This window comes from Adiantum capillus-veneris, chromosome 21, assembly GCF_014529385.1.
Source record: "Adiantum capillus-veneris isolate H3 chromosome 21, ASM1452938v2, whole genome shotgun sequence".
In the NCBI taxonomy this organism is placed as follows: domain Eukaryota; kingdom Viridiplantae; phylum Streptophyta; class Polypodiopsida; order Polypodiales; family Pteridaceae; genus Adiantum; species Adiantum capillus-veneris.
In genome coordinates this window covers 54,684,596-54,706,297 of record NC_140951.1, presented here as the reverse complement: position 1 = coordinate 54,706,297, position 21,702 = coordinate 54,684,596, and the positions used below count along the sequence as shown (strand labels likewise).

At 41.9% G+C, this 21,702-nt stretch overlaps 1 pseudogene; it reads left to right on the top strand.

Annotated features, from left to right (window-relative positions):
• The first annotated feature begins 584 nt into the window (after positions 1–584).
• Positions 585–21,702, top strand: part of LOC147430975 (uncharacterized) — a 46,377-nt pseudogene continuing 25,259 nt past the window's right edge.

Genomic DNA, 21,702 nt, shown 5'->3' with positions numbered 1-21,702 from the left:
AAGACATCAAAACGGGAGAAACATTTCCATCAAAACATTAGAGGAGGAGTAGGAAGCATTGACATCGCTCAAATATGCTCAAATTTTACACTTTACAAAGTAGATCCATAGGGTGCTTTGAGGGCCTCCAAAACAGCTTAACGGTGTGCCTTGGCATGTAGCATGGAATTCATAAGGTCCAAAGTCGATGAGACTCCTTGCCAACCATTGCCCCAACATCCTATCTTGCAGTGTAGAGAGAGAGAGAGAGAAAGAGATAGAGAGAGAAAGATTGCAAAGTCAATTTTTGGAGCGGTTTCGAGAAGTGATTATGGCAGAAGAAGCTTGTAAAAGGGCGAAGGCAATACACCACGATGTAAGTAAAGAATTCTCCATTTTCATTGATCAGTTTGAAGCTTGTTGGAAGCAGTTAGAGGTTGCTACTAGGGTCAAAAGCAACCAGTATTTGAACCTGTCAAAGCTGCTGGAGTGTTTGCATCCGAGGATTAGAGAAAAGGTCAAAGACGTTGCAAAATACCTATGAAGACAAGGTCTATCTAGCAAAGATAAAAAGCCGAAAGGTAAAGCGAAAGCTGGAGCTGGACATGTTGAAACCAGCATATTATGTGCCTGTTGCGGGTGTAGCAAAGTGCTCTTTGGTTCAACCAAGGGTGGTTCCAAGTGCTCGAAGTGCCAAGCCTGTTGAGGTAAGACCTACTGTTGGTTATGTTCCTTGGAGATTTCCAGTATGTGAAGTGCGTGTGCCGAGGGTGGACGAGCTTGTCAACGAGGAGGAGCTCCATGTTGAGGTGAACAAAGAGGCAAAAATGGTAGCAGATGTGGGGGTTCCAGTGTAGCTTGAGGAGGTAAAGCCTGTTCTAGTGGAAAGCTTGCATGAAAAGATAGCAGCATGCAATCAAGTTGCAGATACCGAGGGTTTAGAAGCTGATGAAGAAAGTGAGAGAAGGCATGACGATGGTCAAGCTTTTGTGGAGCAACAAGCGGATGAAGATGAAGATGCAGAATTGGTTTATGATGCCGGTGATGATGAGGATACAAGCTCATGTAGCTGGGAGACGAGAGAAAAGAATGGAGCGAATGAGTCCACATCCTATGATGGAGAGATAGAGTCTGAGGAACATGAGCTGGTAAAGGTAAAGTTTTCCTCTTATGTGTTCGATGATATGGTAGTAGCCCATGTGCAAGACGAGCAGGGAACAAAGCAAGCCGAGATGCTTGATGAAGACCAAATGGAGTGGTCTAGGCCTACAAATGATGGAATGCAGATGAAGGTGGTGTGTGGTGCCATGCTAATGGCCGTGCTGATGAAAGTAGCGGTGCAATGTGCCATGGCAGCACAACAAGTGGAAAATTTTTCCAAGAGAGATAGAGTAGCTATGCCTATGGAGGAGGACAAAGATGGTGCAATAGAGAATGCGTTTCTCTCTTCCTAGGAAGAGCATGATGCAACGGTAGAAGAGATGCTTGAAGAACAAGAGGTTGTAGCTGAAGAGCAAGAGGTGCTCATCGACCTTGAAGGGCTGGTAGACGAGGAAGGGCTCGATGGTGCTAGAATTGAGTGTGTGGCCAAAGAGGAGATTGTGATGCAAAATTTGTACTTACAAATACTCTCCAAAATTATAATTATGTACATTAATATGCTTATTTGTACTTGTCAATGTGGTGCCTTGGATGTAAGAGTGTGTGTGTGTGTGTGTGAAAGAGAGAGAGAGATTAGACATAAAACTATGCATATGTTGTACAAAATGTAAAGAAATGACACATACTTTCACAAAGGGAGAGAGATCGACAAACAATGTCATCTTACAACTAGATGGTCATAATCATCTCATAGTTGAAATAAAAGATTTCGATTGAAAGAAACGTTAGAATGTAAGTCATGAATATAGATTTCATTAACACTAGGTTGGTAATGGGACACTTTTATGTCCTGTTAAGTGACCATTTTCCTTGAATTATGTCAAGAGTTTCAAAATGGATTTTGAGGTGTTATATATCTAGAAAGTTGTCTCATGAGCTGAAAAAAACTCTACATTTTTTTGGAATATCAATTCCATCTTTAACATTGTCCTTGCACAACATTTCACAACCTAAACTATGTGAAAAAACGGGTCCAATTTTTGGCTTTTTTTAACTTTTTGCAACTATACCACTCTAGAATTCATGTTTGTGAGGTCTATAATGCTAGAGAACTATCTTTAGTAGTCCTCAACATGTCTTGATGCTTACAGGGAGAAATAAATATTAAAGTTGTAAGTTATGACCAAATTACAAAAATTGTCAAATCCTGTTTTTAGCCAATTTTAGCTCTTCTATGATTTTTTTGGTGGATTTCATGATATCCAAATGCATTTCTGATTTTTTCTATGTCGCATATTGTAACATAAAGCTAACATTCCTTGAGTTTTGGGGCACCTAATACCCTATTTTGCATAGTACACAACGATGGTTGATTTTTTCAATTATAGAAGCAAACGAAACATTCTAGTATATGAAGTATAGCTTTTTCAATATTGTTAGTTTCTTGTGACAACTACATGCATTTTGTAGGTAGTAACCATATCTAGTCATAAGGATCAAATTTGGCTAGATATTGAATAGTTTCTATGGGATTCTACAACTCATAATGTTGAACCCAGTTTTTTCATGTTAATTTGCTGTATTTAACACTTCATCTTTGTCCCCAAGATTCCCCTTGGTAAGAGATGTATTATTATTTTGACATGCTCCATGGCTCCTTATGAACATAAAGGACAATAGGGAACTAAGAAAACATGCATATATTATTTGTATTGAGCATGGCTATAGAAACTTTGATGATATGTTTGCAGAATGGTAAAAATTCAACTTTTTTGTACCAATTTATTTTTTCAAAACAAAAAATAGTGAGTGAGAAGCAATCATATGTTCTGATCACCAACCCATTGAAGTTAACTAGGGAATTTATCTCAAGTCCTACAAAAATCCCTAATCTTATTTTTATGCAACAAAACGTAAGAAATGACTGTTTTGATGAAAATGCACTAGTCCATCAACTTTGGAGGCTTGGTGTGACCAAAAGATGAGAAATTTTACAAGTTTCTTATTTTCTCCATGTGTAGTAGGCCTTGAACTATAACCTCATGAAAGGATTTTACAAAATGAGTGGATCTACTATGGTTTTGGAGGTTTTTTTCAAAACCCTTAAGGGACACTTTTATGTCCTGTTAGGTTACCAACCTAGTGTTAAAGAAGAAGTTATGCCCAATGGAGTTCATCCAAGTTACATTGGAACGATTTGAACTCGGTTAGTTAGCTCTCTACAGACAATCTGTTTTTCTCTTCGTTGCATTAATTTGCATCCACCTATTATAACATGGAACTTTGAGGGCTTGTTGTCCATGGTCTCCTCCACTATGTTGTGCCAAAGTTGCATAAGGCTACATTGCTCCCTTATTATGACCATTTTCACAAGGCTGAGCTCTTTGTTCAATACCTCCACATCTATGACAAAATTGTTCTCTAGGCCTGCCGACTCTTGATCAATAGATACAAACTGACAACAACTAGCAACAATTTGAGAGTGCTTGTACCAAAAGGGGATGAGAAGTGACTATGTGCCAATCACGTACTTAGCCACCAAGATGTCTAGTGCAACCTTGAAATGTATGTCATCCACCTCTTTAACATAACACCCTCCATCAAGCTTATCAGAGAAACAAGTGCATAGAGATTTACATACTAGCATTGTCTTTGGAACATGTATGTGGTAGGTGTGAAATAGCTCCATAAACAAACTTATAGGACATAAAATAGCAATCTTCACCAAATTTGGTGGGTATAAAATTTTCTAGGGACTTATGAACATCTCTAAACAACTTACTTCAGAGAGCTTCACACACTGTAGTGTTCGGGATTGGCCAATCAATACAACTCAAATTGGTACGGAGAGGAATTTTAACCAAACTTTTCATTGGTTGAGCTAGTAGAAGTGCTTGTAGAAGAAAATGACCTCATTTGCAAGGCTCTTTCTAGTTCTTCCAACATACTATAAAATACAAATGTGAGCATGGATTATAGATATTCGACCTACAATATACTCCACTAGCTCCCATTCCTTGTATGATGAAAGATAGACATTTGAATAGAGAAGTTTGACAAATGAATAGAACTTGGGAGTAATTTAGAGAACTAGATCTACCTTGTTTAATATACTAGATCTACCCTACTTTCTTTAGGTCTACCACATCAAAAAGAAAAGAAAGTAAGAGACCAGCAAGGTTTGAAAGGAAGAATACCCATAGGAAGGCTAAGAAAGCACTTACAGTTGCATCTTTGATGATAAACCAATGAGACATCTTCGCCATTTGAAATCATGTCAGAGTGATTGTAGACATGATGAACCAAAACTTCCTTAAAACTTTTCTTGCCAACCTCCACTTTGAAATTTAGCACTCATGCTTTCCATACTCAACAAAATAGATTTGTTGTAGAGGATCTTTTCCTCCTTCTTGGTTGCATATGAGCCCAAGCACCTTTGGATATTGTCTATTGTTGCCATTGACTATATATATTGATAGCGTTTTAGATGGTGAGAGAGCATATGGTGCTACTTGGCCTCCTTGGCAGACTACTAGTCTAGTTAGGGAGATATTACAACAACCACTAGAGCTATTAGGGTGGGAAGAAGAAGCAACCATGTCTCTTTTTGAGTGGAAAAATAAAGTTTGAACTTGCTTGCAATGGAGGGATTTTCAATTTTGAACAATTTCTTAATGGAGCAAGCGATTTTGGTGGTGGTAGTATGATAGATTTTTATAGGTTTCTTTTAGTACCTTTATGACTATCAAACTCCATTTATAGTGGGTCCACATATGGATTCCGTAAATCCCGTAGAAACGAGATGTTACCTTACATTTGGTCTTGTTTTGGTATTTCTTCGTTGATTTATTCTATTTTCTACATTACATTTCCTTGCTAGTCATTGGACACGCCTCCTTTTATCTCTCCTCATTAAGGCCCTCTAAAAGACCTCAAAAATCTCCTAATGCCTACACCGTATGCATCTTAAAGGCATGTGGATCTACACAAGATGCTGACATGTGCTGAAAAAGGATATCATGCTTGGGATTGCCTTGGTCAATCTGTATACCAAATGTGGTGCGTTTGAGAAAGCACAAAAAGAGCCTATGTGAGGATCTTGCAAATGGGGGTATATGACAAAAAGCAAGGCCGGTCAGTGTATGCCTATGTGATTGAGATAAAGAAGCTGACAAATGACAATGCCCCAATGATGCAATCCTCTATGAGATCACATTGATTTGGATCAAACAAAACTTATTGGATGCTTTGGTTGAGAGTCTTGCACGAGAAAAAAAGCTTCATGTACTTATGACATATCCCTAGCAGTATGGATGGAGCCAAAACACATGGGAATGCTTGGTGCAGGGAAATCTTATAAGTCAGTATAAGTCAGGTAGGAGATCAACCAATAGTTTGCGGGACTACAGTCTCTACAAGGTTGGGCAGTACGAGAAATCTCTTGGGCAATTTCTATCAGGAATGTAGTCTCTTGGAATGCACTAATTATGGTGCTTTGATCTATATGTATGCCAAATGTGGTGTTGTCAAGATAGCATGAGAAGTGTTTGATAGGGAGCCTCCCTAGGATATCATCTCTTAGAGTGAGTGAATTGCAAGATATGCTCAACTTGGTCATGGCAAGCTTACGCAAGACCTTATATGTATGACTTCTAATTCATGATGGGATTGCTAGCTAGGGTCTATCAAATCAAGATGGCATGCTTGGAAGTGAGTTGATCTACATGTATGTCAGATGTGGTGCCATCACAATAACATGTAATGTTTTTATGGGGATCCTCTATATGTTGTCATCATTTGGAGTGAGTGGATTGCGGGATATGGTCAACCTAGTCATGGCATGGAAGCTCTCGGATATTATTACCAGATGAAAAGAGAAGGCTTGTCTTTAAATGAAATCACCTATGCTTCCACCTGAAAGGCTTGTGGCCTTATACAAGATTTTCAAATGAGTGGAAGAATTCACGATGTGGCTGCAAGTCAAGGGTTGTTGCATAAGCATTTAGGCAATCCTTTGATCGATATGCATGCTAAATGAGGTGTCCATTATGAAAGTACAAAATTCTTTGCATGAGATTTCTATGCAAAATGTCACCTTCTAGAGTGCATTGATTGTCGGATATGAGATACAGGGCTCTGGCAACAAAGCTCTTGGCTATCTCATCTAGATGCAAAGTGAAGATTCTTGCTTAGTGGATGGATTGCAGATCAAGGGGTCTTGGACAAAGATGTTGTGTTGGCTGACATGTACACCAAATGTGGTGACCTTATGAAATCACAAAAAGTTCTTGATGAGATTTCTATGTTAAGTCTCTTGGAGTGCGTTGATCACAACATATATGCAACATGGATGTGGAAATGAAGCACTGACTGCTTTTACCAGCAAATGCAAATTGAGAGATTCTTGCCGGATGTTTCTTGGAGTTCTCTTATAGCAATACTTTGTTGTGTTTGGGAAGCTTTCGACTGCTTTAACCAAATGGGAAGTGATGGTATCTTGTCAACCACAGTCTCTGGAGTATATGCCAAATGTGGTGCCCTTATGAACCAAAAAAAAGTTATTGATGATCTTTCTATATTGGTCTCTTTCAGTGTATTGATTCCAATATATGTGGAGCATGGATGTGTCTGTAAGGTCTCTGACCCGATCACAAGAGCACCCTTGTACCACGAAATGAATACAATGGAATAAGTTACTATTTTTAGCAGTTTTCCAGATTCTATCAGTGCCATGATGTTTAGAATGTTATAAAGCTTCAAAATGTGAATTAAAATAATTTTTGTGAAAATTTTCCAAAAATAGTAAGTTTTTGGTCACCCGAACCATCCAGTCTCGACCATCTCGAAAATCTGCACCCGTACCCCGAATTTGAAAAAAAATGCATTTTCGGACCCGAGGGCTGCTAAATATGGCAGGTACTCGGGCCAGTACGCCTTAGTTAGAGCTTGCTATAGCAATTTTTGGCATCAAAATCTGACTCGTATGACCCGTTTTAGCCTAGAACCAATTTTCCTAAAAATTGTCCGGGGAGGTACCGGGGGCCCGAGGCTGTGTGGGAACAGGTCCCAGCCCACTCCAGACCTGCTTTAGCAGCTAGGGGGCGCCCTCTTGCCTTGTGGGAGTCTTGGGGAATTTGCCAAGCCTGCAACTCAGTGTGAGAGTCAATTTACTGAGCCAACTGGACACTTGGTGGGTAGAGAACTGGACTTGCCATGCTTGACTGGAGAAGCCTATTTAAAGACCTGCACACACACACACACACACACATATGCTCACACACACACATTGCATACTCACACACCTACACACTGGGAAGGTGCTGCCGGCACACACACAGCTTTTGAAGGAGAAGCAAGGAGGGAGGTGCTGCCGAAATTCCCATCTTGAGGACTCATTGCATCAGAAATTTAAGATGATTCTCAGCCCCTAATCACAGTAATTATGGTTAAATTACTGCTCTTCTTAATCTCATCATTACCCACTCATAATTCTTGTCTACTATGCCTACTTTTAACTATAATTCTCTATAGCTGCTCTCTAAGTTTTCATAGCTATACTTCATTACATAATTATCATTCATTTAGTTAATTTATTCAGCCATTCATCATCCTTAATCAAGGATTAATGCATGATTAGGAAAGATTCTCTCTCTAGGCGGTATAGTCAATAAATTGTCAGCTAGTAATAGTGTAGATTTGTCAGAATTCAATCTTTCACTACTTAATAGAGTTGTAATTAAATTATACTTAATCTTCTCCCACATTTAGATGCGATTAAGGCTGAAAATTAATCCGTCGTTAGTCTAGTAAGAAGAAGGTTTTTCCATCACACATGCCTGTGGTCACTCTGCACCTTCAAATTGCTCTAGGAAAATAAATGAGTTTGCTTACTTTATATCTTTCGTGAATCAATTAGAAAAACTCTGAATTTCTTAATCATCTAAGCAAAGTAATTAACCTTAGAGTCGTGCCCCATAGGGTGGATACAGAATTACCCTTAAAAGTGCTAGGGCAAAAAGGGAGAAATCTAACCTCGTGCATAAGGAGGAGTCTTTAAAAATCTAATCTGCCGATTGGTTTGTCATGTTACTCTCGGACCTTAGCTCTTTTTTTTTTCAAGTTTATCATTTAAGTAGTGAGAAAAATGGCCCCGGTTAAGAGAACTCGCTTCGGTGGAGCCCACGACCGCGAGGCGGGAACAAGCAATGTCAACGGAAAAGGAAAGGCTCCCATGGATGAGAAAATACCGGCCATCTCACAGGCTATTGACGAAGAAATGGAAGAGGTAGGTCCCAATTTCTATTCAAGTTGTTTAATTAACGTTGCATACGATTAGTTAGGAATGAACATATCCCCGAACATGTTGGGAGAAATCCGACAGAAACCTCGGCATTGAATGCATAGTACATTTAAGTATAAAGTAGGAAAGAAATGATTGATGGGTATGCTGTTTGCAAGAGGAAAGAATGTTTGCTAGGGAAAATTTAGCTCGACATGTTCATTTTATTTCCAATGTTGAATCAGTCCTGACCCCCCTACTGATCACAGGGGGCAGAGTTCCTCGTTAGGGCTCTTGAATCCACGACTTTCTTTTTATGCGGTGGATATCCACGACTTGATTTCTATGCGGTGGGAACCCACGTCTTGCTTTCTATGCGGCGGGAGTGTCCACGACGTGCTTTCTATGCGGTGGACATACCTAGTTGTATGGGAAGCTAGGCGACAACGGGAGGAGTGAACTCTCGCTGGAGGGGGGATGTTGTACCTCCAGAACATTGGAACTTTTATGAATAAGTTTGAGTATAATTTTTACTAGAATTCTGTCTTGGTGTTGTTTGCAATACTGGTTGAAGGGTTGTTTTAACGAACCATGTGATTCCGAATTAAACAAGGAATATCTATGTTGAACAACCTTTGTGGTAGTAATTTGGTCACACGAGGAAGTGTGAGTGTGGGGGTGGAAAGTGGGGGCTTGTCTCGGGTTGCCAATGCCTACGAGATGGGTGGTCTCGATTGGTCGGGAACTCTCTGTCCCCATAGTGCTTACTCGATATTAATATTACTCATTGCCCCTAGAGCGGCGAATCCTCGAGAGTACGTGCCTCTGAAACATGGGGAAAAAGGCACTCGGGTTTTCTCTCCTCTTGGAAGGTGGGTCTTAGGATTGCTAGATAGTTAAGTACGCTTCCCCTGTGAGGTGGAGCTAGATCTCCTTGCTAGTAGGCTCGAACTCGACTCACTTTGTGATGAGAGATCGTCCGCTAGTTGAACCCTGAACCATTTTGTTTGCTTCCGCTATAGATCTAGTGGCCACCAGGTTTACAATCAGATCCGTTCTTTGATACGACGGGGTGGGGACCTCACACCTGGTATCAGAGCTATAGGTTTACGAACTAGAAAATGATGTTGTTTGAAATTTTAAAAACTAAGGGATTGTAGGATAGCTCGTACTCAAAGCTTGAGTATGATGTTTCCCAGAATAATGAGATTGGATTTGTCTAGTGGATTGTCTCCTGAGTGATGTTAAAGAGTTTCACTCAATGAGCTTTCGGGATTCAGTGGGTTCCACATGATGTTTTTTTTTGAGAAGTGGTTGATGCGACTAGTGCTGTGGGCAGGTAGCCTGTTGATGCACATAAAGTTATAAGTATGGATCAAAGCTCTCGAGTATAGTTTTTACCATTATTTATCGGACAATTTTGGATGTATTCAATGGAATTTAAATGGTGGAATGGTTAAAATCCTTTGTGATAGATGTACAGATTAAGTAGGCTGGTTAAGCCCAAAAGTTAAATTTCTTCTTGAGTATAGAAAAGCTTAGGTTCATTTGAGAAGAGTGCTATAGTAATGAGTTTTATACCATTGGATAGGCACCGCCTACTGCTCTCTACTCGGCAGCGCAAGAGAAGAATCTTCTCCTCAAACAAGCCCAACCTCCGATCTTTAAGGGCGAGGGGGCAAATGTGGAGAGAGATGCGGAAGTATGGATGGAAGCCATGGACGATTACTTTGAAGCTGCAGGGACTCAACCCGTAAATCAGACCATGCTTGCGATGTTCCGCTTGATTGGCGATGCCAAGATATGGTGGAAGCAACATTGCAGATACCTGGACATTAAAGGATCTTCCCAATCTTGGGAAGACATCAAAGATGCGATAATGGGGCGTTATTTACCACCTGCCTATAAGACCTTGAGAATGAATGAATTCTTTTCACTTCGGCAGCTGAATTCAACTGTCGAAGAATACTATGCAAAGTTTTTCACTCTTCGGAGATATGCTCCTAAGATGACCTTGGAACAACAGGTGGCAAGGTTCTGTCAAGGACTAATCGATCCCTTGAACACTCAACTGGAGGCTCTCAGGCCGTCAACACTACAAGATGCCTTGTTGAGGGCTAAACCTCTAGCTCTCGAAGTACAAAAGGCTAATCAGAATAGGAGGAATCATTGGGCAAAGAGGGCAAGGAACACTGCTTGGGACAACAGACCAGCCAACCAAGGCTATAACCAGCGCCCTATTGTTGCAACCACCACAACCATGGAGTTCCCTGGTGTTCGATGCTATGGTTGCGGCGAGCATGGACACTACATATCCAATTGCCCCAGGAACATTCATGCAACCAACGCCAATGCCATACCCTTGAATACCCGTGGGCGTGGCCAAGCTAATGAAAGAGGAGGATGCGGAAGAATGAACAGAGGGCGAGGGCGTGGAGCTACCGCCAGAGTGAATCCCGCAGTAGTTCAACCAACTGTGGGTGATGAAGCAGTGGAGAGAGCAACCCTACATGCTGCAATTGACAATCCCAATGGTTGAGAGCAATACGCAGTCATTCATACGCCAGGATCTCTCAGAGGTGAACAAGTTAACTTCCTTATAGATTGTGGCAGTACTCTTTCATTTCTTTCACCCAGATGCATGAGAAAGCTTAATCTAGATAAGTATCCGTCAAGCAAGCTAGTTGTCGAGTTAGCAAACGGCAATGAGGTAGTATCTCAACACTCTGCAGGCAAAATTGACTTTGATTTAGGGGGACACTAGACTTCTGCCCAATTTCGAACCTTACCCTTAGGATTCTTTGATGGGATACTAGGGATGGACTGGTTAAAGCAAAATAAGGCCCATATCCATTGTGCACAAGGAAACTTTACATTTACAGATAACTTGGGGAATGAAGCCTTAATCCAGGGGGGAAATGGGAGACCTAAGGCTACTCTAGTTAAGGCCAGCAGACTCTTGAAGGGACTAAGGAAGGGTCAGCAAATATATGCAGTTAAACTCAATAAGGTGGACCAATCAGATACCTCACTTCGACCAAACTGGTTGAGAGAGTATGATGATGTATTCCCCGAAGACCTTACGAATCTTCCACCACATAGAGAGGTAGATCATGAGATTGAGACTATCCCTGGGTGTGAACCTATCTCAAAAAGAACTTATAAAATGTCACGTCCGGAGGCCATCGAACTCAAAGAACAACTTAGGCAACTCATTGAGCAAGGATTCATTCGACCACTACAAGAGGCTATTCATATTAGCGACGCTCACACAGCGACGCTCAAAAAAATAATTCCCGGCGTCGCTATGAGCGTCGCAAATTTCTTTGTAAATTTGCGACGCTCATAGCGACGCCGGCTGGGCTAAAAAAATAACCGAGCGCGCCCAAAAAATCAGATCTCAGATTTGAGTTTTTCGGCGTCCTCAAGCAAGGAGCAGGTAACGCTCTTCCTCTCTCTCTCTTTCTCTCTCTCTCTCTCTCTCTCTTTTTCTTCTCCACACACACACACACACACACACACACACACACACACACACACACACACACAGGAGGAGAGGAAGGAGAGCCAGGTATGCTCCTTCCCTCTCCTCATTCTCATGTTCCCTTCCCCTCTTTCTCTCTCCCTCTCTCTCTCTCTCACACACACACATACACACACACACATAGTGTTTTTGAGAGAGAGAGAGAGAGAGAGAGAGAGAGAGAGAGAGAGAGAGAGAGAGTACAAACATAAACAAAAACGCACACACACATACATAAACAAAGAATGCATACACACATTGAGAGAGGAAAAGAGAGAGAGAGCATGCATAAACAAAAAACGCACGCATTGAGAGAGGAAAAGAGAGAAAGAACATGCATAAACAAAAAACACACACATTGAGAGAGGAAAAGAGAGAGAAAACATGCATACGATCCAAAAAAACGCACACACATTGAGAGAGAAAGAGAGAGAAACTAATTTAACGTCGTAGGAAACTAATTAAAATTAAAAGACCTAAAGATCTAGCCGACGAGGAGTTGAACTCAAGACCTATTATTCAAGAGGGAAATGGCATAATCAATCTATCATACTTGGCATGGGCGATAGAAAGGTTATACCATTTATCTCTTTTTATTGGCACACACATCCACACACGCGCACACACACAATAAGAAGAGAGTTATAACGTCGTAGGAAACTATCCTAAAAGACGTTAAAGATTAGGTTAGATGTAGACTTACGTTAAATTAGATTTAGGTTTATTTAAGTTAAATTAGATTAGATTTAGGTTTATTTTTAACTAGATTTACATTTATTTACGCTAGATTTAGATTTACGTTATATTAGATTAGATTTAGGTCTCCATAGACTGCGATGCCTGCATGAAGCGGGTGAAGAAAGCCCTCAATGGAATATAGGGTATTGTTGCCTTCACTCATGGTGGGCTCCGTCGATCCAAAAGTACTGGTGAAATGTCTTCAGAAGATAGGGAAGAAGGTGGATCTTCAGGGCGGCAAGAGTCACTACATCCCCGACACAATGACCATCTAGACAACCTCTAGTCATTCAACAGCAACTTCAAAGTTAGTAACAAGAGCAAGAACGGTCTAAAGGGCCAATTGCTGTCGTCAGATGTGGATGGAGATGAGGCAGCGTCACCGCCGGAAGTTAACTCTCACATCTATAGTGATGAGAATGCCAACTCTTGCCGAGTTATGTGAAAAATTATGTGTTAAATCAGTTTTAAGGTTCTTATAATCTCTGTTAGTTTAGTTCTTTGTTTTTAATATAACATAATTTATGCTAGATTTAGATTTATGTTATATTAGATTAGACTTAGGTTTATTTAGGTTACCCACACACACACACACACACACACACACACACACACAAGAAGAAGAGAGTTTTAACGTCGTAGAAAACTATCCCAAAAGACGTTAAAGATTAGGTTAGATGTAGACTTACGTTAAATTAGATTTAGGTTTATTTTTAGTTAGATTTATGTTTATTTAGATTTACGCTTATTTACGTTAGATCGAGTCCACACAAGAATTACTTACGGTTTAGGGTTTAGAGTTAGACGAACAGTGAAAAGATCTACTGTGAAAAGATGTTAAGATGCTGTGAAGTGCTACAGCTAGAGAAGAGGCAAAGGGGTTTTGTCCACTACATGCAGTATCATGTAGACATGGGTGTGTAGATTTCTTGTACCCACAAATATAGGTATTGACCAATAAAGACAAGATTATAACCCGGTGGTTCTCATCTCCGTGCACCTCTAGACCGAGGTGTGCGGGGATTGGACATGACTAGAGAATGTGAGGTAAAGAGAGAGAGAGAGAGAGAGAGAGAGAGAGAGAGAGAGAGAGAGAGAGAGAGATAAGACGAAGAATGCCAATAGAATATTAAATTTGTTGTCCAGGTTATAAGATTTTTATCCTCATTATGAGTAGTGACGAGGATGTGGGACCGTCCAACCGAAACACCTATCTCTCAACGAGGGTCTTATGTCCTTGTAATCAATGCAAGCATGCTGTGCGACGGACAAGACGTGTTTCTTTGCAGCACGTTCGCGAATTTGGCGAGTTCGATCCATCTATTATAGATCAAGTTGTTGCCAATTATAACTCGCCGGACTCTGACGCTGGCCAACAAGCAGCAATCTTGCAACCCAATAGACGTGTTCGCAGGCGCTTTGGTCAAGCAGCATATGTGAGGCCACAAGATGTAGCCTCTGACAGCTCGGGGGATGATCATGCAGAGCACATTCCCAATGAGGCAATGTTTGAGCCCGAGATTGATGAAATGATCGAGACGATCATGGATTCAGAAAGGCTTATCTATGATGATATGAAAAGTGAAGCCGATACGCCATTATATAATGGAGCACGTATGTCTAGATTGAAAGCACTCCTGGTTCTTCTCAACATGCAGGCAAAGTTTGGATGGAGTGACACTAGCGTCACAGCTCTTTTCAGGTGATCTATTACAATTAGTTTACTTTAATAAAACTCTAAATGTATAATGATCTGATAGATTTTTACACGACTGTATCGTATTTTTATGTTGTGTAGATTGCTTAAAGAGCACATACTACCAACTGACAATGTGATGCCAGATTCCCGAGATGAAGCAAGAAAGATTTTGCGAAACTTGGGGATGGATTACAATTCTATCCACACTTGTTCTAATGACTGCATTCTTTTCAGAGGGGAATACATAGACATAGAGAAGTGTCCGAAATGTGATTCCGAAATCTTGTTTTTTCCCATAGTTGATCTATTATCATGTGTATACATGCAGGGCTTCAAACAAGCGGATACAAAGCATGTGTCACATGTAGACCTAGACTGAATGCACGTAGGGCACCCTCACCGAAGAAGCAAATCTACGAAGGTCATCAAGCGTATCTTCCAGAGAATCATGTGTTACGCGACGGCTTTTTGGGAAGAGAGCCACCAAGGATGTCTGCACAAGCATGGTTAGAGCAGAAGGAGATGTGTGATGACAGATTACCTCCAGGGATGAAGAGACTATCTCTATGGTACGAGTTACCATACTGGCCCCAACTCATGATCAATCACTTGCTCGATCCAATGCACATATTCAAGAATGTGGTTAATCTACTATGGGACCATCTGACCGGCAAGAAAGATACTTTGGGAGCCAGATTTGACCTTAGAAATGTGGATCGTATGGAGCAATATTGGCCGCAAACAGCGTCTGATGGATCGATAAAACTCCCTAAAGCACCATGGATTTTCATAGGAGCCCAAGAACGCAAAGTAAAAGAGACCATTCGATCTTTGCGGACCCCCACTGGCGTAATGCACTCGCTCCGAACGTGTTTTACTAAAGAAGGAAAGATTACCGGTTTGAAGTCACACGATTGGCATAAAATATGTCAGGTACGTTCATAGTGGACTTTAATATCATTGCTGCACATACTTTATAGTTTATTTTACCGGTTGCCATTGAGGGATGTTTGTCTCTCGACATCCGTAGCACAATCTACAAACTTGCAAAGTTGGTGCAATGGATCTCACAAAAGGAGATCAACGTAGACTCCATACCATTCGCCAAACTAAATGCTGCGGAGCTTGTGTGCATGTTTGAGAAACATTTTCCTACTACCATGCTAACCATTTAGGTGCATCTTCTTATTCACATAGTTGATGAGGTGGAAATAGCTGGCACAGTTCATTCCAGATGGATGTTCTTCTTAGAACGTTTCATGAAAACGCTTAAGGGATATGTGCGTCAAAAGGCACGTCCGGAGGGTAGCATGGCAGAAGGTTGGTTGGTATCAGAGTCCCTAGTGTACATTGGAGAGTGGCTAGACGGATTTGATAAAGCCCGGGACACGCTATGGCGAACCATAGATGATGAGCGCATATCTGGGATTGTCATGTGCAATCTCGGTGTTGAGAAGAAGATGACGGAAGATCTAGAGGCTAAAATCAACCGATTTTGCATGCTTCACAATCCAGTGATGCAAAAGTGGATTTCACAATATGAGGATGCAAAGCAAGAGCGACAAAGGGCACGAATCGAGTGGAGACGGGGAAGACGACCACCGATGCACTATCCAGCGGTTTTGGAGAGCCTACCAACCTTCATGAGCTTAAGATGGTTGCACAACCAATTGAAAAGCGCACAACAATGCGGTGACGAAGTGACTGAGGAAGAGTGGGAGTACTCTCGGGGTTGCGCGACCAAGGTAAGTTTGCAATGTATGACTAGGAAGTGACTTTATTTATAAACGTTTGAACGGCCACTCATAATCTTTGTTCGTTGTAGTATAAGTCATACACAGTAGCATGGTGTAAAGGTCGACATTTTAGGGTGGAACGAATCGACAAAAAGCGTTCTACTCAAGATTGTGGAATCATGGCAAAATTTCAACAGTCTAGTCGACGACGTTCCTCTGATGCAAATCCTGTGGTGGCGGAACTCACTTACTTCGGCACGCTGCAAGAGATTTTGAGGATCGATTACAGAGGATTTTTTGTCGACTTGTTCGACGTGCAATGGTTCAAGATAATCATGGAGGGTCGCAACGCTACTGTGCGTAGAGGAGATTCTGGTTTTCTTGAGGTGGATTCTACTAAGAAATGGACTGACCTAAGAGACACTTTCGTACTACTCGAGCATTGTGAACAAGTAAGTATGTAAATAGTTAACATCCCCCTTTTACAAGTTATGTGCTTGAAAGCTCTCATGTAAGTTATGTGGCTCTGGCAGGTAATATTTCATCCTACAAAGTCTACATCAAACTGGTGGTACGTCATAGAGGTAGCCCCTCGTAGTGCAAGGACATATGAAGGCTACCATGTGCCAATCACAACGGCATCAATGGAGGAGATAAAAGAAGATGCTCAATCAGAAGCTGCTGCGGTGGTGCCAGACGAGCATCAAGATGCTACTACTCTATATGGGGTGCATGCAGAGGAGCTACAAAATGAAACAGAGGATATGTGTTTAAACGGAGAGCTCTATATAGATATAGGAATTTATGCTAAGTTATGCGAGGATGAGAGAGAGATCTCTTAAAGCCACAAATATTGTATTTGAACAATTTTGCTCCGTGTTGTAAAAGCTCTGGCTCTCTAAGTACCTTCCATGGTGTATAACGCTCTTTTCTACTCGCGCTCACATCTTTTGATTGAAAATTCTGAGTTTTCGACTTGCCTCTTCTATCACTCAATTCATTGCGTCATTGTATTTATATGCGTCATTACGTCATTGTATTTAATGGTGTTTGCGTCATTGTCTACTCTATTCATTCAATATTAAGTTTAAATATTCGTGTGTTTAATGCAGGTATGGATGATGAGGAGTTTCTTTCTTCTTTGTCACCGCAGCAGAGACAGTGGTACGTGGAGCGTCATCGCTCTGGCGCATCATCGCGCGTTCCTACTCCATCCGCATCTCCCTCTCTTTCGGAGCATTCGGCGCGCTCCGAAGCTTCGGCGTCGACGAGACGAGCTTCACACTCATCTAGACACCGGCGCTCTAGTGGTGGCGGTGGCGGTTGTTGTGGGGATTCCGCCACCGATGCCTCCACACCGCCTCGTGTTCGACGAGGCTCTTTACCCTCCCCTTCTTTGCCCGCCCCCACACCAGCCACAACATCGCCATCTACGCCAGGTTTTGCACGGCTGACTGTTCCTAGAAGCTACACACCTCTACCTACTCTGCCCGTAGCCACCTCACTCGACACTCCTCGCTTCGGGGCCCAGACGCCGGTGGAGACACCTGACGTCCGTACCCCCATCGACACGCCGCTAGAGACCCCTGCCGAGACACCTAGGTTCACGCGTCACCGGCCAAAGGGCTTGTCTTACTCCGTCGACTTCAGCGGCGGCATCATCATGGATGATGACGGCAAGAGGTGATCTCGCGCATGCGTGGTCTTTGCTCTCAGCTGTTTAGACACTACATACTAAACAAATGGAGTGAAGTACCAAGTGATTTAAAAGCCAGAGTCATCAGCATACTTCATGATGAGTTTCCCGTTCCAACACGGGATCAATGCCTCAATGAAGACCTGATGAAGATTCGAATGCGCGAATACTGCAAACACAAGCGTTCCGAAGTGCAAAAAGCAATCAAGCATGGGTGGAACAGGCCAGATTGGCTGGCCAAAGAAGATTGGAAGAATGTGAAAAAGGAAGCGCGCAAGAATCCCGACAAGTGGAAGCAACAAAAGGATGCAGCCAGAGCGCGAGTAGAGGCAGGGAGCTCGCACCACTTGGGGAGCGGTGGATGGGCATCATTTGAGGCTGATTTTGTAAGGGTTTTCGCATTGCTCTTTATGTTCGATAGTTTAGGGTTTATGAGTTTTTTAATTCTAACATAATGAAATCTTTGTATGTTTTGACAGTGGTCGATGACAGGACGTGATCCCACACCGTACGAGCACGAGTACGCAGGCAGGAAGGGCTTAAACGCCTTGATGGACATTCTCAGTTCTCGCGGCGGCATGGTTAGTATTAGAGTTTACTCTTTTCTATTTTTTGTATTGTTTTATAAATGTCGTTATATGTTTATACTTACTGAAAGCTGTCTTATTGTCTTTTTTTGCAGAATCCGACAGATACGCCGCTTGGACGCGATGAGACGTCTGACTAGACGACGTCAGTTTAGCCGTAGCTAGATAGCATTAGTTTAGGGTTTCTCATAGCTTATGTATCATGAGACGGATTTTATACGTCTTTTTGAACCATGTATATTATTACATTTGTCACCGCAGTTCCTTTTGCCAATCAATTCTTTATGCCTATGATGTTGTACAATTGTCATTATTACATTTGCCAATCACTTCATTTTGCCTATGATGTGTACAATTGTCAATTTTGCAAACAATGCGTCTTGTGGGTGACTATTTTGGGTCTATTATCTACCCTTGCACTTTTTTTTAAAAGTGAATCAAGTACAATATGGTTGATGGGTGGCAGGGCATTCAATGCCCTACCACCAAAAAACAAATCTCTCGGGCGTCGCTATAACCGTCGCTATTTATGGCTCTGTAGCGTCGCTATAGTCTTCTGTGTAAACGTCGCTATAACCGTCGCTATGAGCGTCGCTATGAGCGTCTCTATATAGCGACGCATATAGCGACGCTCTCGTAGCGACGCTCTCGTAGCGACGCTCGTAGCGACGGTTTGAGCGACGTCGGGGGTTATAAAAACCCATTGTATTTCCGTCGCTAACAGCGTCACAAGAGCACACAACCTCTTGTAGTGGACCCAGTACTTCTCCTTGGGGTGCTCCAGTTCTTTTCCAAAAGAAGAAGGATGGGACCTTAAGGCTATGCATAGACTATCGTGGACTGAACCAGGTAACTGTCAAGAACAAGTATCCAATTCCAAGGATTGACGAACTTTTGGACAGACTCCACGGCGCCAAAATATTTACAAAGATAGATCTAAGGTCAGGATATTACCAAATCAGGATCAAGGAATCAGATATTCCGAAGACAGCTTTCAATACTAGGTATGGGCACTACGAATTCACAGTAATGTCTTTTGGTCTAACAAATGCTCCTGCAAGCTTCAACCGACTTATGCAGGATATTTTCAGACCTTACCTCGATGATTTTGTCTTGGTTTTCTTTGATGACATTCTGATCTATTCCAAAGACGAGGCAGATCACGAAGAACATGTTCGCAAAGTACTTGATCTTCTTCGGAAACACCAACTTTACGCTAAGGAGAGCAAGTGCACTTTTTGCTCACCAAAGGTCAACTATCTTGGATTTGTCATTTCGGCTGAAGGGATTTCAGTGGACCCAGACAAAGTCAAGGACATCGTTGATTGGCCTCAACCATCCACTGTCAGCGAAGTAAGGGGATTTCTTGGAATAACGGGATGGTACAGGATTTTTGTCAAGGATTATGCACGTATTGCTGCACCTTTGACGGAACTCCTGAAGAAATGAATGAGGATCGATTGGAAGACCGAGCACGAGTCTAGTTTTGCTAAGCTAAAAGAATTCTTGGTCTCAGCTCCTATTTTAAAGCTTCCAGACTTCAGTAAAGAATTTGAAGTAGCGGCAGACGCTAGTAAGTCTGCTCTAGGCGGAGTTCTTACTCAAGAAGGAAGACCGGTGGCGTATACTTCGCGAAAGCTGAGGGATCATGAGAAGAATTATCCCACTCATGATCTAGAACTTTTAGCAGTTATTCATGCACTGAAGTTATGGAGACATTATCTTCTTGGACGCAAGTTTCAGCTGGTTACAGACCACAAGAGTTTAAAGTGGATTTTTACCCAACCCATTCTCAATATGCGACAACGGCGATGGATAGAGCTATTACAGGAATATGACCTTGACATAAAGTATAGACTAGGGAAGGAAAACGCAGTTGCAGATGGTTTCAGCCGAAAATCGTTTCTCGGAGCTATCTCTATTCCAAATAACCCTATCTTGGATAGAATCAAAGAAGCATCCCTCGAAGATCCAGAGTACCAATGTATGGCTTCATTAGTCCAGCAGAATAAGATGCCTGAAGCTAAAGATTACTCTCTTATGGGAGGATGTCTTTACTACAGACATAGACTCTGTGTACCCAGAGACCCAGCTTTAAAGAAGGCCATTCTATATGAAGCACACGATAGCCCTACATCCGGACACCCAGGCTATGCTAAAACTCTTCACGCCGTCAGAAGGAGTTATTTCTGGTCTGGAATAAAAGGAGACATACTTCACTATGTGAGACAATGTCTTTCTTGTCAACGGATAAAGGCCAAAAGGATCAAGTTACCAGGGCAACTTCAACCTCTTGACATACCCCAGATGAAGTGGGAATGCATCAGTATGGATTTTGTTACAGGATTACCTCCCACAGGAGGTTATGATTCTGTTTTCGTGGTTGTTGATATGCTCACAAAAGTGGCTCATCTAATACCCGTAAAGACAACTTTTACTGCTTCAGATATTAGTCGGGTATTCATCAAGGAGATTTTCAGGCTACATGGTCTACCCAAGCGTATTGTCAGTGATAGAGATGCCGAGTTTACATCAAAATTTTGGACTTCTCTTTTTCAATCTATTGGGTCACAATTAGCCTTCAGCACAGCATATCATTCGCAGACTGACGGGCAAACCGAAAGAGTTAATCAAGTCATCGAGGACATCCTCAGAGCCTATTGTTCACAAGAGCCAAAGAAGTGGTTACAATATCTACCTTTGGTAGAATATGCTTATAACTCTTTCGAACACAGAAGCATTGGAATGTCACCTTTCAAAGCTCTTTATGGACAGGACTGTTTAGCACCACTGAAATTTTCAAATCCAACCATCATAGTAGAAGCCTCTAGAAAGATGCTAGAAGATATGGAAGCACAGACTAGAGCCATTCGCCAGGACATTTAGGAAGCTCAGGATAGACAGAAGCACTATGCAGATAAGAATCGTTCGGAAAGGACTTTCAAAGAAGGAGATAAGGTTTTTCTCTGAGTCCGACCTAAGAAAAGCAATTTATCGCTAGGCAGATACAAGAAGCTAAGCCCACGGTACTGTGGACCATTCGAGATCATTAAGGTTGTGAGTGACCAAGCCTACAAACTAAAGTTACCTGCAAACTTGAAGGTTCATGATGTGTTCCACGTCAGCTTACTCAAACCCTATGTTCCTAACCCTAATCAATTTTTGGACTCAGATCAGATAGTCATGCGAGCACAAGGAGTTCTCGAACTCCAACCTGACTATGTGCTTGAAACAAGAGAAAGGAAATTACGCAATAGAACTATCACGGAGCATCTAGTAAAATGGAAGGATTACCCTGAAGAAGATGCAACTTGGGAAGACGAGACGACGCTCTTAAAAGATTACCCAAACTCATTCTTGAGAT